Genomic DNA, 17,693 nt, shown 5'->3' with positions numbered 1-17,693 from the left:
ATTCGAACGTCAATTTTGAGCAATTTTGACAGCCCTAAATGCTACACGTCTGGGATACAATTGCTAATGTCTCAAATCAGATTTGTTCAGGAGTCATGGTCAAGGTGGTTTAAGACTTCGATTTATCAGTGCTTTCTGAATTTCATTAGAAGAATCGAGCTTAATGTCTTGGTGGGGCTGTGATCCGAGCATTCAAGAACCACAACAGCTGAAACATACGAAACCAGTTTTCATTTGTAAGTACTGTAATGGCTAATGATATAGTCTGCGGTCAGACGAATACCATGGGCTTTGCCTGGGGCTCATATATCCTGACAGAGCTCATCAACAGATAGCTCATCAGAACGAAAGCCTCCAGAGAGATCCTGTAGAACCATTTACCCCTAAACAATCGTCAGCCTCTCTGTGTGAAAGGCCATATTCATAAATGGTAGAGCAGTATGCAGCTACCTGGAGGTTTAAGATGTGTTTGCTTTCGAGAGTAAGGGGATACTCCAGCCTATTTAGACCGCTCTGCTGATCAGACTGAAGGGTAACAAGACACTATAATGGTCTGGTTCTGCAGTACTGCAGCCTGTCACTCACATCTGATTTGATTTGTCCACAGATGCAGGCTCAGGGAGCCCTTATACTTCAACTGTATCGGGTTCAGTTCTTCAAAGCATTGTGTTCGAATTGCTTCCCACTCTGTCTGGATGTAGACCTACTCTGGTTTCAGTCGGGCTGGTATATTAATCACATGGTCCTCTTGGAGCAAGGTCAACATTGTGATTTTAACATCCTGTAGATAACCGCAAGGTATCGCTGGACTGTGTTTCATAATCTCAAACTGAATTTAGTTATGTCTCCATGCAGCTTGTTAAGGAGAGTTATGCTTATTACCTAATTTGTTACTTTTTTTTAGAGATTGTGCTTGAAGGGTGATGATGATGAAGCAATGAAAGAGTCCCATAGATCTGCATTGAAGTAGAGATGTGAGCAATCTGTTGAACTGAAGGTAGGGCATTTTGACTTGGGTATTAAACATTTCTTAGGTTCGTAGGTTTGACTTTCTCCCTAGGTCTGTAAAAATGAATGCATAATGTTGTTTGTCTACCTAAACATTTAGTTTCACCTCAAAAGAGAATTAAGGTAATTTCAATTAACTGACATGTTTTCAATTAAGGGTGCACTCAGTTGATTATGTTTTGGTAGATGATACATCAGTTATACTGACACTTAGTGGTGTGGATGTATTACCATGCCAAAGTTTTCAGTTACCAAGACAGAAATACACTATTCACTAGTCATTTTAGGTTAGGGTTCATTTATTCTGTAAGAATAAAATGACTGATTTTGTGAGGCTGGAGTCTTCATCTTAACTGAATACAAATCATTTAAAAAATACTATATAAACTTTTAAATAAAATTACTAAATGCAGCTTTAAGGTTTGACCCAAAAAATTAAAATTCTGTCATCATTTACTCTCCCTCATGTTGTTCCAAACTTACATGACTTTGTTTTTTTTCTGTGAAACACAAAAGAAGATATTTTGAAGTATATTGGTAACTAGGGATGCTCATATTGACCGTTTAACCGTTAACCGAAAGTAAAAATTTTGACCGATTAATACTATCAGTTAAACGGTTTAAAACGGTTTTTTTAAGGTTCTTTTTTTTTTAGTTTGCTGCATGGTTTAAAAATAAAATAGCCTACTATATAGCTTATATTTATTAACTCACGGAGCGCATCGGCACGCGCAACCACACAAGTGACACATGCCTGCAGAATTTTTTTTTCCGAGCAAGGGAAGCAAAATGAAGCGAGCGAAAAGAAGCACTGTGTGGGATCATTTTAACAGAAAGGGCGACGAAGTTACCTGTAAATTATGCGGCGCCGTATTAAAATACAGCAGTAGCACAAGTACGATGCAGTACCATTTACGAAGCAAACACCCACAAGCTTCGAGTGATGAAGGGCAACAAACTTTGCCCTCCATGTTTTCAGGGAGAAGATGCGATGCACGGCGATCTGAGGAGATAACGCAGAGAATCTGTTCAATGGTAGTAAAAGACACTTTGCCCATAAGTGTCGTCTGTGGTGAAGGTTTTCAAGAGCTACTGGGCTATATTGAGCCCAATTACGAAATCCCATCAAGATGCACTATTACCCGTAGAATTGAGGCCCGTTTTGAGGAGCGAAAAAAATCGCTTAAATCACAACTCGAAAGCACAAAGTTTGTGGCCCTCACGACTGACTGCTGGACGGCACTCACAACGGAGAGCTATATAACAATAACGTGCCACTACATCGACGAGGACTGGCAAGTTAATACAGCTGTCCTTCTAACACAGAGTATGCCAAGCAGACACACAGCTGAGAACCTCGCAGCTAAACTAATTGATGCAGTGGAGACATGGGGACTTGATGGGAAAGTGTCTGCATGTGTTCATGACAATGCACGCAACATCGTGGCTGCAAACTCTCCAGAACGGGTGAACTGGGACTCGGTTCCCTGTTTTGCTCATACATTACAGCTCGCTGTAAATGATGGATTTAATGTGTTCGTGCATCGGGTCATCGTTGCAGCTGGGCGACTGGTTAGGCATTTTAACCACAGCACCCCTGCATCCAAGGCACTGGAAGATAAACAATCACAAATGAAACTTCCGAAACGCCAGCTCATTCAGTCTTGTAAAACAAGATGGAACTCGGTGTGTGACATGTTCGGAAGACTTCTCGAACAAAGGTGGTCTGTTACAGCTGTTCTATCTGACCGAACAGTTACAAGGCTGCAAGATGCCAGAACCCTGGAGATACGAGACGAACACTGGCAAATAATGGAGGAGATTGCGCCCGTGTTGGAAACTTTAAAATGTGCAACCACCATAATGTCATCAGAAAAGAACGTTTCAATTTCAAACATTTACCCCATCACCTTTAGCCTGCTGAATACACACCTGATTAGAGCCGAGGATGACGGCCACAAAGTGACGGAGTTCAAGGCAAAGGTTCGGCAGTCCTTAAGTGGCCGCATGGAGGTAGTTATTATTATTATTATTTATTATTATTATTTATTATTTTTGTTGTTTTGCATTAAAAAGGAGGTTATATGTTCGTCACAGGTTGACAAGGATGACCTGGTGGCCAAACCTGCGCTGATTGCCTCTGTCCTGGACCCACGCCATAAACATCTCCCTTTTTTTGCACAAACGGAGAAAGAAGCCGCGAAAGCAAAACTTATTGAAATGTGTGCTGCTTTGGAAATGGCCAATGCGGAAGGAGATGAGAAAGCGGTGTCTGCTACACAAGCTGGAGATGAAGACCGCAGCAAAAGCAACGCCATGATGATGCTCCTGGGAGGTGACTACAGCACCCCTCGTCAAGCCACTGATTATCCAGAAGCAGAGGTTGACATCTACATGAGAGACGATCCTCCTTCTCTTGATATTAATCCTCTTGACTGGTGGAAAGCAAATGAAAGGCGCTTCCCGAAGCTGGCCACTCTAGCGAGACGTTACCTGTGTATTCCCGGTACATCTGTCCCATCGGAGAGGGTGTTTTCTGCCGCGGGTCTAACTGTCAACAGGCTGCGCTCCAGACTGACCCCACATCACGTTGATATGTTGCTTTTTTTAAATAAAAATTAGACAAGGTGTTGAGGTAGGGCTGCTATTTTAATTTAACGAAAAATCTTAGTCTAACGAAAAAAATTGCCGGTTTTTGAAAGTTTCGTTCAAACGGATTCAGTGTTTTCTTTTTGTCATCTTAATTTGTTAATCATTTAAGTTTAAAAATATGTTTAGTGTAGGCCTATTTTGTTTTTTATTTGTATTATTTCATTCTATTTTTCTCTCACTGTCAGAAATGCTGCAGGTGTGTGGAAATTTAAACTGAATCCAGGTTCTGTTGTTGATCTGTTCTGTATGCTGCTGTTTGCACTTTGCACGTTAAAATAAACCCTTTGATAAAAAAAAAATTGTTTGTATTTTTTTAAAGGGTAACAGAAACGCGTCAATTTTATTTGTATTTAATGCCAATTCAATATTATAATCTTATCAGTTAACGGTTAATAATCGATTAACTAGCGGCGGTTGTCGGTCGGGAAAATTAATCGAAATGAGCATCCCTATTGGTAACCATGAGTTTCCGTTCCCATTGACTTTCTTTGAATTGCATTGTATTTGTTTATTTAATGGAAGTCAGTGGGAACCAGAACTGAATTCTTGTGTTGTTGTTGTTTTTTTTTTATATGTGCTTTTTTTTTCTTTTTTTTTTTAAAGCTGAGGGATGAATTGAAATGACCATCTTTGGTAATCGACATCATGCCACAGATGCTGTTCGTAGACATTAAGTGGAAAATAATGGATGATAAAGTCTTATGACACTCATTAGATACAATGACGGTGATGATGGTTGTGATGAATAAGTGATAAATACAGTCCCTTTAGGTTTCACAGCAAATGCAACATATCATGCTGTTTGCACCCTTCCTAGTCACAGGCTGTTTTGAGCTTCTCTTCGCCTTGAGCTATGATAAAGCCTGTGGATTGTGCATAATCACTTTCCTGTGAGCCACAGGCCAGCTGTGTCCTGGAGGTTGAGGGTAGAGGGCTGTGAGATTTATACAATGTGACACTTCTCCTGTGTGCTGGCCGATAGCTCATCTGTCTCCTCTGACTGTAGTCACTCCATTGGGCTCAGGTGAGAGTAAACATGACCTCATTGATCTTCACTATGTTTGTTCGGGCCAGGGCAAACTGAGCATGTACACTAAAAAAAAAAAAAAAAAAAAAAAAACGGACTCACACAGAACACTGCTTTTTAATAGTTTTCAACCACAACCATTGTGTGTTGTATGAGTGCTGAATTTTTAAAATGCTGTTTGTGCCTAGATGTTTTGTGTGTGTGTGTGTGTGTTGCTTGTTATTATTTTACTTTTGTGTTGTTTTATTTTAAGGGGAAGCTGAATTTCATATACAGATGTAAGAAACTGATATATGGAAATCATTTTGTGAGTATAAGATAGGAAACACACTAAGAAATCTTACACAATTATTGATACTAAATTCCACATAAAATTAATCGGTAGAAACTTCTTACGTTTACAAAACTTTTGAACTTATAAGTCTATTATGAATAAATGGAATAAATTATTTTGGGCCACTGAATTATCGCAAAACAATGCACTCTCGAGGTGGCAACGCAACCACTGTGCGAAGAGGAGTCTATGCATTATTTTTCAACAAATCAATGGCCTGTCAAAAACTATTATAATTATTATAACTACAAACATAATGACTAAAAAAGATGTTAGATGGTTAATGATGGTTACATTGAAGTCATACTACCGTGGTGTAGCTTGTTTATAGCCTAGATTATACAGTATGTTATAGACAATAGCGTTTTACTTCAGGCAGTTGAATTATGATTTATTCATAATAAATTCATAAACATGTTAATTTGTGAAGATAATCCCTGATGAATAAAACGTGTAAGAATCCTAAACTTTCATTGGTAACAGAGTCTTTTTTTGTTTACTTAGCTTAACTTAAAAAACTGATGTTTTCTTGTGTATTGTGTATTGTGTATCATCAATTTAAAAGCTTAAAATTTCAATTGCGTGCTAATCAATGTCAGTTTAAAAACAGTGGACCAATCAGAAGAAGTCGAGGGTGGGGCAACCATCCCAAGCATGTGAGAAAATAGCTGCTGTTCTTGTCTTTCCATTATATTATATTTCTTTTCTTTTATTTTTTTGCCGTAGCATATGTCATACTCAACATTTTTTACTGTTCTTCACTGCATCTCACGTTTTCTATATAAACACCTCCTTATTAATCAGTATTTTTGTCATGTTTTCCATTTCTAACAGCAAAACCGTGTTACATAATGTGCCCTCGTTATATCTAAATTTCTCCACTGAAAGTCGTCCTTTCATCCTCTCATCTCCCCCTGCTCTGCCGTACTCTTCATGTCTCTCTGCATCTCTTTGAGTTATTGCAGACTGAACTAGAGATCTACGCAACCTATCTCTCTTTTCCTGCAGTGCACCAATTATGTAACCGTTCAGAGGTTGTCCCACGCAGGCACACAGAGATGCTGTCACGTCTCCAAATGATCACCGTCTTGTAACGGTACACTATGTAGAAAACATCCTCTGCACTTTCATTCCCTGCAGAGTTGTCTTGTGCTGTAGTCTGCTAAATTTACCGTGCTCGCCGTGATGGGGCAGCGTGCCATGCATCCCCTCACTGCTCGGCTGTTCTGGGAAACAGTTTAATTGAGGAAGACCCCCATCCTCTGTACCTTCAAACCCATACCCATATCCCTCTTAATTACGCACAAAAGCCCAACGGTGCGAACAATAGTATGTAACATGCACATTAAGAGGTATAACACACCGTAGCCATGAAGAGACAAACTCACCAGGGCCCCATTCTAGTTATCTATTTAAACACAACGAGCCTCATCCCAGCCCCCTCCGAGCCATCTGCTGCTCCACCACTTGTGCATTCTCCACCCTCGCTTCTTAAGCCCAGACCTTTATTCTCTTCTAGTTTTTTTTTTTTTAATAACCTTTATTTTAACCAGTGGGCCTAATTACTTTCTCATTTGTGATGCAAAGGGAAAGGGGCAGTTCAATAACACAGGACAACATTTGACATTAAAGCTGCAATGCCATTGCACGGTGATACACGGTTGCATCATTTTAACATTATTAAATAGAAGTACTTCTGTAAAAATATGTCAATTTCAAAACAGTCGGCAAATAATTCGCTAGAACTGTCTGTAAATGAAAGACTGAAAATTAAATCAGCAATGTTTCCAAATCTATTTTTACACCTATTGCATCAAATTATATCTTAATTGTTTTCTCTCATCATGTGCATTTAAAGACTGACTTGTTTTCTGCTAAATTCATTTTTAGTCTTCAGTCTGTTGAACGATGGTTTACCTTTTGTTATAGTATAACAACAATTAGTTTTGGCTACCTTGGCTTCTTCTTAGTGCTCTTCCTTGTCATCTGTCTAGCAGCACCATCTGTGTGGGAAAGATTTTGGGAAAGTCCCATTCATCAGTTATAATATCATGACATAATGTTGCATTTGATCATCAAAGCCTCCAGCAATCTCTTCAACATCAGACACTTCACTTGTAGCCTGTAAATGATACTGAGGTATGTTCATCACAACCTCAAATGTAAAAAACAATACAAGGTAACCATGACAAGACAAGAAAATACATGCCTGACATGCTAAACTGAGAACATGTTTTACTTGCGTGAAGTTATTTGTTTTTGTAAAAAATAAAAGCCTGAAGTTACGCTTCATTTCAGAGCTGATACCCATAGTAAACTTAGGAAGTCATGCGTTTCAGTCTGGCTATTCAATCTAGAGTGTAGCACACTTCATTTAACCTGACTTTGAAATGTTCAGTGCACTTCCAATCAGACTTAATTGTCTCACCCACTCATATATACAGTAATCCTTGGTGCTCGGTTGGATACTCAAGTGTATTGTTGACTCATAATATTACAATCAAATAATAGAACATAAATGTAAATACATTTGACAGCAAACATGCATTATAAACAAACTTGTCCTTAGCTTCTGCAAGACAAACAGCAGTGAAATGTATTTCTCTGTTAAAGTTATAATCCACATTATTTTTAATATTGATATACTGTAAGCTGTAAATGTGCAAGACTTCAAATTCATAGGCAAATAACAAGAATAATGACAATGCAGTAAACTTTTGAAGTATTTGCAGTACAATCCAGTGTGCAAACCTTTTTGAACAGCTAAAATAACTGAAAGCTGCCGACACTGAAAGCCTCGCACATTCAAGTTATAAATGTCTGTTTCTGCTATGTTAAAAATAAGATGGACTGCACGTTACACTTGCTATTTTTAAGAAATAGCAAAAATGGTAAGCAGATTATGGTAGAATTTAGCAACGAAAGTTTCTTCGGTTTTGGTCTGGATGCATGAAGTCATTTACCAACTGCAGCATTTCATACTGAACCTGTTTGTTTATATTTTGTTTTGTTCCTTTTTGTAAGTTATTCCTCGTCAAACATTGAATTTATATTAACCTCTTCATTTCCCACGATTTAGAGTTGTTGTGGACTTTTCCACTTATATTCATTGTGTTTGGACTGTCTGGTGGATTGCACAAATTCCTGATCCCGACCAATACTTATTTCTTATTTTCCTTTTAGATACCTCAGCAGCACTGTTAGAGACACATCCCACCCAGAACATCAATTCAGTTAACAGGAGCTCAGCAGCACGTGGCTCCATGTGATGATCAGAATCAGGGTCCATTTAAGGGCGATTCATCACTTCATGCATAACACATTATCACCCTTTGGTCACAAAGGTGCAAACATACACACCAACTGCTGCCATCTTAACTCTTTCCTCATACACTCTAGAAATGAAAGTTTCAAAAGAGACTTTTCGCAGGAATTCCACAGAAGAACCATGTTTGGGTTCTTCAAAGAATCATTCAGTGAACAGTTCTTTAAAGAACCATGTTTTTCTTAGTGTGAAGAACATTCTAGTAATCTATATAATCGTCTGTGGAATGGAAAGGTTCAGTGGATTTCAAAGGTTCTTCACGGAACCATAGATGCCAATAATAGGCTACATTTATTTTTAAGAGTGTAGTGACTCTGCTGTTCATTATTTAGTGAATAAGCGAACGAGCAGCAGTTTTGGAAACAGTACATTTATATTCATATTATATTCCCTTCATTTATATTCTCACACACCGCACGAGTTCAGATGCCATTATGAACATGAGCAGAAGCAAAATTTCCAGTTTTTCGTCCTCTTGTTCCACACGCTGACAGCTCACAGTTGTAATGTGAGAAAGTCTGCTGACATTGTGTTGACGTTTACATCATTACTATAGCAACCGATGTTGAACACTGGATATTGACTACACGGTCTGAACAGACTGATCAGATTATATTGCTTAAAAAATTACAGCGCAGACAGTTTTAAACAGCAGATTTTAAAACCAAATCTTTGTGTGCTGAGAGAGTAGGCTATATATGTGAATACACACTATCATTAAACCCTGGCCAATTTTAATGTTACACGAATTATAGACTTGGTGTGTCCATGTACACATAAAAGCAGTCAAACTAGTATTTTCAATGAAACACTCCCACACTGACACACACAGTAAAAAAGTCCCAAGTGCTGATAAATGGATGTAAATGATAGCCATAAGTGCGCAGCTTTTATCTGTACATGTGGTTAAACATGATTGATACTGTTTTTCATCATAGTTATTTATTACAATCTACTCTGTCCCTAAAGAGTCTAATCAGATTGAAACAAGTCACCTATGGCTTTTTCATCTTGCGTGTGGAAAGCAGCATCTCTAACGTGTAGTAAAAGTGCTCTGTCTGTCTGTTGTTCCCAAAATGTTGTGATGATCACAAATAACCCTGCTTGTTATGCTTCATTCCATCCCAGGAAATTGCAGGGCCGTTTTCACGGTTTGTTGAAGGTGTGTGCAAATATTGGACATGCGCACTGGAGGTATGAAATAGCTGTTTTTGATTTGGGTTCTTCTTTTCTTGTTTGACCTGCTGAGCTGCTCAGATACTCATAAGGAGCAAAAAGAAGCATAATTATCATCCTGTTCTTGTCCAAATTTATCTGCATCATTACGAGTGAATAAAAACCTGTCCTTTTTCCCTCAGAAATTAGTTTTATATCAAAGAAGTTAGGGCTCTCGCCCGGCTTGTGTTAATTAAATAAATGAATGGCAAAAAGCATTTATTCTGTGAAACATGAAAGGAGATATTTTGATCAATGTTCAAGCTGCTCTTTTCTATACAATAAAAGCATATATGTCACTCTAAGAAAAAAAAAATCTGTGGAAAATCTAAATTATTTGTAGATATGTCCTTTAACCCTTAAACACAATGCAATGCATTATTTATAATATGTGTAAAACAACTGTGAAAAATCAATGTGTAAAATGTCTTCATAATAACACAATAAATTGATCTCTATTTTTGGTAGTGTTTACAGGTTTGAAAGAAGTGACCTGGGCTGTCAAGCTCAGAAAAAAAAAAAAGTATTTTTGCGGTCATATGACAGCTTTGTGTGAAAGACTTAGCAGAATAATGAAAACTAAATGAAAACATTTGTTAACTGAATAACAAAAGGGGTAATAATACAATAATAACCCTAATTAATAATATAATATAATACAATACAATACAATACAATACAATACAATACAATACAATATAATATAATATAATATAATATAATATATATAATTGTAATGAATTAAAACATCCGGAAGTAGGAGGCGGGAACCGACGGACAATCAAATAACATTTTAATTACACAAATTAAAGACAAAACAGCAAAAATAAAATAAAAACACAACTTAAAGCCCAGGCCTGGTCCTCTCTCGTCCTTCACTGTCGTCGCTCCAGTTTTATATCCTTCCATCTCCTACGTGGGACTCGAGACCGGCAGTGGGCCGCAGGTGCCACTGATTTGCCCAATCATTGCCGGCCTCACTCCTTGTTCCCACGTCCCTCGGCCCCGCCCCACTCGCCACATACCCCCATCGTCCCTCGCAGGCCGGGGGGTACCCACGAGGATTCCCCACAGCGGCGAGGGATCTTCAGCAGCGCGTCCCTCCTTCTCCCGGGCTTCGGCACCACTGTAATGAATTAAACCTTCCTAGTCATCGGGAAGAAGGAGGCGGGAACCGGCGGACAATCAAATAACACTTTAATAATCACAAAATAAACAAAACAGCGCACCAGCTCCTCACGGACGACTGATGCGCACAAAATAAAAACCAAAACACAACTAAAAGCCCAGGCCTGGTCCTCCCTCGTCCTTCACTGTCGTCGCTCCAGTTTTATATCCTTCCATCTCCTACGTGGGACTCGAGACCGGTGGTGGGCCGCAGGTGCCACTGATTTGCCCAATCATTGCCGGCCTCACTCCTTGATAATATAATATAATATAATATAATATAATATAATATAATATAATATAATATAATATAATATAATATAATATAATATAATATAATATAATTACAAAAAGAAAAACTAAAATATAACAAAAATCCATTTTCTCTTTCTTAGTTGATGATACATGGCATATTGTAACTTAAACTTAAAATCTTATCTTCACAGCCTGCCTTAAACATGAAAATGCCACTAGATAACGTGAACACAGGTTGCTGAAAAATTTATTGTCTCTCAGGGAAAATTTCAGGGCTTTTTGTTGCAACATATTCTAGGTGTAAACTTTCGAAATGTTAGATTTTAGTCATGCATTGATGCACTTAACATCACATAACCCACTAATGTAAAAAAAAAAAAATCACTTTCAATCAACAGGGCAAAAATAGCTTCAGTGTTGTTGTTTTCCATTTAAAAATGAACTTGCTGTTTTCCATCCTACGCAGGGCCAATAAAACAACAGCCAGGATTCAAATGACTTTTCTTACATAACTAATGCTAGAGGGCAAAGGTGACACTAATCAGACTGTGTTTTGTTCACTGCATGTTAAGCATGTTTGTAATAGCATGTGTGCATGTTGGAAATTCATTCTGTGTGTGTGGGTGTTTGGAAACAGAGATGGAATAATGTGGGAGGAGAACCAGGTGAAAGAGACATTTCTCCTGGATCGGCACTGGCTCCTCCATCCCTTTCCCTCATCCCTTTCTGGGCCACAGGGTAAGGGCTCATGAAGGCTCAGGGTGGTTGTGGTGTCAGTAGGGAGGTTTGGTCGAGGTTAGCATTGATCTACCCCTCAGGTCTCATAAATCAGCGCCTCTCCTGGGCCGTGAGGGTGCCTCCATCTTTCCCTGGATCAGCTCTCATCCATTTTCACTGTCACTCTTTAAATTACCCTTTCTCTCAATGCCACCCTAATGTTTGAGAATAATTTAATAAGAGAATGAAATCTGTGTTGGCAGGTTTTGGTTAAAAAATTGCCCTTCCTATGGGGTTCATGTATTTTCTGTCAGCTGTTTTTTAAGATAACGAGATGTTCTTTAAAGTTGAAAAGGCTGAGCTGAGTGATGTTTGCTTGTTACAGTGCAAATTCATTAAGTTACGCTTCTTTTTGTGCAGTATTTCATTGCAAAAACCTGCATCTTTTGTGCAATCTAGTTTCGCCAGGTTTTAAAAACACTGAACAGTATGTTATAGTGCTACACCATGGGAGGCAGGGTTATTTTAATTTAATTGAGATATTATATTAAAAAATTTTATGTTTCATTTTAATATATTAAAGTTTGAAGTAATGAATATGAGATGTCTTTCCTTGGCAAATAGCTGAATTTTTATTTATATATATATAAATCTTGTTTAAAATAACAAATGTTTTTTTTTTTTTTGGGGGGATTTTAGTAAAAGCTGCAGTTCGTAAGTTTTTCCTCCGTCGCCATCTGTGTTTGAAACCTGAAATTGCAGTTATTTGTAGAATTATCCTCTTTATGTGGGTTTTGCATCAGCCCGGCTCCTCAGTGCTGATGAATCTTATGTTTTGAGGAGTATGGTTGACTGTCAGTCATGGCACTGGTGTGGATATTCACTGTACTTCGGAATCACAGATTATACGTCTTTGAAGTTTGACCCAAATAAGAAGTTTCACTATATAATTTCATCTGAACAAGTAACATGTCTTCCAGTTTTGTTCTGACCAAATAAAAAAAAGACAGTACCGTACTTTGCACTACCAATGGTGATTAAATCTAACAATGGCTTAGCTCATATCACATAAAAAAACAAAAAACAACAAAAAAAAACATGCTAATTATTATTATTGTTGTTATACTTGCAACTGCATTGCGTTACTATGTGTATTGAGTGTGCATTAGCATTACAAGCTGACCACGGGTGAATATCCAGTGGTCACTAATGATTATCATTTGGACTTTTCTGGATCCGGCATCAAAATGACAAATATAATTATTCCAGCTGTTGTGAGAAAAAGCTATGAATAATCTGCCATCTTTCAGTGCGATAGCCTATTAGTCGGGACTTCTTTTTGTTTACAGACATGACAAATTGATGCAAAGATGATCGCCGGGATGCTTGAATTTCCTGTGAAAACCTACAAGTACCACCCAAATTAGAAAACAGAAGCTTACCATTGTGAATCGAGCTAAGGTAAGGAGATAGTTTCAAACACTGGCTGATCATTTTCAACCAAAATAAATAAATAAATAAAAAAGTTATGGACTGCAGCTTTAACTAGTCATTCTATATGTAGATCCTTGTACACATTCTGTTGAATAAAACCCCAAAATTAGCACTATTATTATTTTTTTTATGTGCAAGAGTATGATAACTCGGCAGTGTTTATTTTTATTTGAGTTAATTTCACCATTTGTTTATTTATAGTATTTATTAATATTCTGGATTAGCTTTTATTTTTTAATTTTAGTAATTTTATATGCATTGCATAATTTAAATTAGTTTTTTTTTCTATATTTCTTTAATTCACCTGTATTTTGGTTTTAGTTTCAGTAACTTCAGCTTCATTTTTAATGATCAAAAACGGTAACCATTTTAATTTTAACACTGTCACTGACATATTCCTTATTAATTCTCATAAAGATACCTTTTTAGTCTTTGAAGAGTCTTTGACGTTGTTCTTTCTGTTGGTTGTTAGGGGAAAGAGAATCCTGATTATGCGTCAGTCTCTGTGGTGAAGTTCTTGGCTGGTTAGACATCCCTCAGCCCTTTGTGCCTCATGCTGTAGCTTTTGTAATTGAATTCATTAATAGATTAAGAGGCCCGGAGCAGAAACGCCCCCTGAGGCGACTGACTTCACTGTGGCCCCTTTGGTCACCAGATCGTGGACAGGGTAAATCCTCAGATCCAGACCCAAACTCTAACCATACACTCCCATAAACACGCCATGTCTGTTTTGATCACTTCTGATCAGTCTAGCTCCATGGCAACTCCATGTGGGGCCTCTCAGATGTCTCCTAAGAGCAGGGTTAGTGACCTAGTGAACGCTGACCTTCAGCCCTGTGTTGACATGAATTGAACAATAGAGGTCAGATTGAGTGTTTTTATGAAGTGCAGGTGGAGAGGCGAGCACTGCATGGACCAGAGGGACCACAGAGGGTGGGATGCAACAGATGGACACACTCCACAGGGGTTCTGCTGAGACCATATGAGACAGAGCGGCATAATGACTTCCACTCTGCGGTCTGGATAATCATCAAAGGTACAGGTTTTAATTTTGTATTTATTTTGTTATGCTTATAATTTTCTAAATCTTTAAAAATATTTATTTAAATGCATCATTTTGTTATAAATATGAAAAAATAATATATATATAAAATAAAACATACTTTTTTTTGAAGATTAATATAAAAAAAAAAACTGAAATGAAATTATTTTCCATTTTGAATTAGAATCACATAGAAGAGCTCTCACTGCATAACCAATCACACTGGTGTGAATTACAGGGAAGTGAGGGAAAATTAAAATGCACTAAACATGCTGAGGTTTCTCGAAGTGTCAATGTGTACAATTTGCAGTTTATTTCTGGCATACACTACCTTTGTGTACTTTTAAGGCCCTTTCAAATGATTTGCATCAGGGCATGAGAGTTATCATTCATTGCTTTAACTGCCACATGAAAAGCATAGCAGACAGCTTACTACATTTTTAGACAGAAAGAAATCAGTAAGTGCTGCTACACAGTAAAAAAAAAAAAAAAAAAAAACTTGAATTTGAGCTTAAAACAGCAATAACCTCCTGCTGATGGCTTTTGATACATTGTATCAAAAGCCATAACTATTGCAGGATTCTCTTGAATTTAAATTAGTTCACGAACTGAGAAACAACTATGTGTACAAAGAAAAAAGAAGAAATTCTCTTTATGAATTTTGACTGTTTTAAAATATTTTCTGTTGCTTTTGCTCTAAAAGGCAAGGTGGAGCAGTCACTGCAAGGATGTTTCATATGCTTTGTGTATTGTCTGATAATAATTGGCTGTGCCTTGAAAGGTCAGCAGCAAATGAGGTCAAAGTTGAAATTGTTTGAACTTTGAGTGTCGCGTTACAATGCTTGAGCGTAAAATACACGGAGAAAGCTATCCTAGCATTTCATTAATCTCAATGGCAGTAGCTCAGCTGCCCTCCAAAATATCCTCTATGATATAATGAAATACATGTGAATGATATATTGCCTTCAAAAACTAATGTAGTCAGAAATGATGATTACTTGTGAATGGCCTACAGTTGAGACGGGGAAACATGCTTTTTTCCCATAATTGTGTAGTTACAACATTTACAGTAACAGCAGAGGCTATTGTGGCTATGCTAATGAGCTAAATGCAACATTAAATGTAACATTGAATTAAACATTACATTTTTAAGTAGAAAGACTAAAACAGTATTTTCTTTTCAAATGTACAAAATATCTGCAAAATCTACAAAATATCTTTTTCATAGTGTGTTTTGTGTTTTAACATTTTTATTGTGTATTATATTTTTATATATGCAGATATTAGGGTCATGGAAATGTATTAGGCTGCCTTAAATTGGCAAAATATCCAAAAAGTACAGTAATATATTTCATGTACAAGAAAAACTAAATTTGAACAGGCTCATCTGACTGTTGCTGGCAGCAGGCCTTCTTATTCAAACACATCACACATAATTACAGTGACAGGTTTTGATAATCATAACTAGGCCATATAATCTGGTGCTCATTTTGTATGTTAGTTGACAGGCTGTTAATATGCAATCCTCACAACGATTTGCACCCTTTCATATTTTTCCATTCATATTTTTACACAACTGTCTGACTCATGCATGTGTGCTATTGTTAGCCATATCACTCAGAACACTGCAATTCCCTTTTATAAATAATAGCATGTACTGTATCACATAATATGAATGTACATGCAGTGGAGCAGAAAAAGTGCCTCCATGGTTGACAAACTGCTTCAGAAATGATAGGTGATGTTTCAGTGGTGCCATTTTACAGGTACCATTATGCACCAGGTATTACAGATTTGTTTTCAAAGCCTACAGTACATCATTTCTTCACTGTGTCATTTTGTGAGGAGAGCAAGGACTGTTGCACCTTTAATGGCTCTTTAATTATTGAGACACCAACTGATTATCTTAGCAGGAAAATGCATGGATCATCTTTGAGTATTTTCATTTACTGTGAGCAACAGATAGTGTGGCACCAATGCCAGATGTTGTTTTTATAGAACGTTTTCACAAAGCATGTGCACACAGCTTTAGGCATATATATATATATATATATATAGTATAGAATTTATTTATGTAATGTATAACAAATATATGCATAACATATTTATGTATATGCATAATAAATATGAAATATTCTAGTATATGATAATATTCATAATATATAATAAATATTGTCATAAATATTATGGTATGTTTGTCATTCCATTAGCTTTCCTGTATGTTCCAGAAAAGAGGTTGTTTGATCCAGTAAACACAATCTGTCTTGATTCAGTGATTTTGCTCACTCAAAACAAATGCACTCTGTTTCTATATTTGTTTATTAGAAATTTTAGCTTGGTTTATTACTGTAAAAGGACTACATGTCCAAAAAAAGTGAATCATTTGTTTCAATATTGACTGATCTTTCATTTTAGAATTTTTTTTTCTTTAAATATATCTATTGTATATTACGTAAGCTTGTTTCTGCAGGAGGATAACATTTTTGTTCTCACAATTCAGTGTAAATTGAATTGCGAAATATACAGTTGGAATTGCAAGATATTCTTAGAAGAAAAGTTGCAGTTGCGAGGAAAAGGGCAAAACTGTAAAATAAAAACTTGCAATAACCTTTTTTATTCTGAAAAATAAAAACTGAATTGCAAGATGTTAAAAAGCGTGAAATCTGACTTACACTCGCAATTCTGAGTTTATAAAAAAGCCTGAATTGTGAGATACAAAGTTTCAAATAAATTTTTTGTTAATTTATTATTTTTGTTTTACCCCAAAACAAATGTCAACCCATGTTTTTTTTTTGATGGGGGAGGAGTCAGGTCATATATTGCCAGTTAATGTGATATCCTCCAGATTTTAGGGTTTTCTCACATCCCAAACCTCAAATGAACTCCTGATTATGCCCCTTATACTGTATATGGCAGCGAATTATGTGAATGGTTCTTTTATGTTTTCCACATGGCATGTGGGTGTTTGAATTTTGATCCCCAGTCAGTTCCCCTCGTCTCAGGATAATTAAGAACCGTAAGACCTGTTCTTAAAGTAATTAAGACTAGCAGGTTTAATGACAATTTCAAGCACGGTAGGCATATGTACTTTTGTTCCTCAGGATGAAAAAAATGCTTTGCTTTAGAGTGAAGATTAAACATTTTTTTACTCATGGACAGGGGCTTTCTGTTCTTTGTGTTCACGGTTTCGATTTTCCTCAGTACAGACATGATTATATTTGTTATTTAAGAGTATGATGTGATGTACCAGCTGTCAGCCTAGTTCTCTGCCACCATCTGCTGTGATCTTAGTTTACAGCATATGTAGAGAAAGAAGGAATGATAGTTTGAGAGGGAATCGCTCGCTCACGTACTGTTGGGGTGCCCAACCCTGCTCCTGGCGATCGACTGTCCTGCAAAGTTTGGCTCCAACCCTAATCAAACACACCTGCCTTTAATTTTTAAGTGAGCCTGAAGA

This window comes from Carassius carassius, chromosome 27, assembly GCF_963082965.1.
Source record: "Carassius carassius chromosome 27, fCarCar2.1, whole genome shotgun sequence".
Lineage (NCBI taxonomy): Eukaryota > Metazoa > Chordata > Actinopteri > Cypriniformes > Cyprinidae > Carassius > Carassius carassius.
Note: the sequence above shows the minus strand (reverse complement) of the source record.